The sequence below is a fragment of the Amphimedon queenslandica genome, unplaced genomic scaffold (genome assembly GCF_000090795.2).
Source record: "Amphimedon queenslandica unplaced genomic scaffold, v1.1 AMPQUscaffold_11636, whole genome shotgun sequence".
Classification (NCBI taxonomy): Eukaryota; Metazoa; Porifera; class Demospongiae; order Haplosclerida; family Niphatidae; genus Amphimedon; species Amphimedon queenslandica.
Window position 1 is genome coordinate 9,761 of NW_003548122.1, and position 932 is coordinate 10,692.

Sequence of the window (932 nt, forward strand, 5' to 3'; positions counted from 1 at the left end):
CAGATAAACCCATTAACAATGACATTGGCCTTCTGACTACAGATGGCAATAAAGTTACCATTGCCATTGTTACTACCCTTGTAATAACAATTCAGTGCTGTACACCTTCCTCTCTTTCCTCTTTTAGTTTCTCTATCTTTTTAGTGTCACCATTTTCTTGATGCATCATGATTAGGAGATACCGAAGTCATCAATGAGTCTTGCATTCAAGTGAGGTCAATTATACATTTTACCTATTTACATTTCTTTTCATGTTTATAGGCTTGCTGTCTTTCAAAATTAGGACACTGTACATAAACTTGCATTTTTGTGTTCTTTTTATAATGTTATACTTGTTTTTATTACCTAAAATAATTATTTTTTAATACTGTAATGTGATAGCAGTCCATGAACTGATGCCACAATGCCAGAAAAGCCAAAAGCTGTCTAGGCAAAGTTGTTCTTCACTTGATCCAGGGATGGAAAGTAACTATTGGTTCAATGTTGTTGGATAATGGTATTTAAAATATTTTTTAAAGTCTGTTAGCAGTGCAATTCCGATTGTTGTCTGGTATCAGCAGGTAGGTATGCAAATTTACTTTTATTGAAAAATAAAAGTACTAAATTTGAATGAACAACTACAGAGATAATCAGCTAAACATACTTTCTGAATACTTAATGAGAGGGTAGGACTAAAGGTTTTGAGCTGGAAACTCCAAGGTTTTACATAGCTAGTGCTACATTAAGGTTGAAAGTTAAATGCAGTGGTTAAGAAAAATTTGTCAGAAGTAGCTGATTTCCTTCTCAAGCCCTGTAAACCAATAAATGGCATCATTATGCCTGAAAATAAGTTTTTAGTCAAAATAGACAAAACTTGACAATTAATTGCAACAACCTTTCAACCTTGCTGTAGCACTAGCTAATTATTTTATTAAGCACATCATTGCTGTTTT